We start from the raw sequence: 305 nt of genomic DNA, 5'->3' as shown, positions 1-305 counted from the left end.
AATTAACATAAATATCAAAGAATAACATAAATTCATTATTATTATCATTCTTTTTCTTCGAGCCAAATGCACTGAATTGAATTAGTTATAACATCGGCTTCTGCACATTCGTTTACGCTGTGCGAGGGGGGGTGTTAGAAGGCAAGAAGGAGGGAAGGGAAGTGGAAGAGGGAGAGGAAAGGTTCGGGGGAGAAAGGGAAGGGAGCTTGGACGGAAAAGGGAGATGAGGAAGGGGAAACAGAGGAGACTTAAGATGAAAAGGAGATGAGTAAGAAGGATGGAAGAAGGACGGGGGGTTCAGGATG

This window comes from Penaeus monodon, chromosome 32 (genome assembly GCF_015228065.2).
Source record: "Penaeus monodon isolate SGIC_2016 chromosome 32, NSTDA_Pmon_1, whole genome shotgun sequence".
Classification (NCBI taxonomy): domain Eukaryota; kingdom Metazoa; phylum Arthropoda; class Malacostraca; order Decapoda; family Penaeidae; genus Penaeus; species Penaeus monodon.
Note: the sequence above shows the minus strand (reverse complement) of the source record.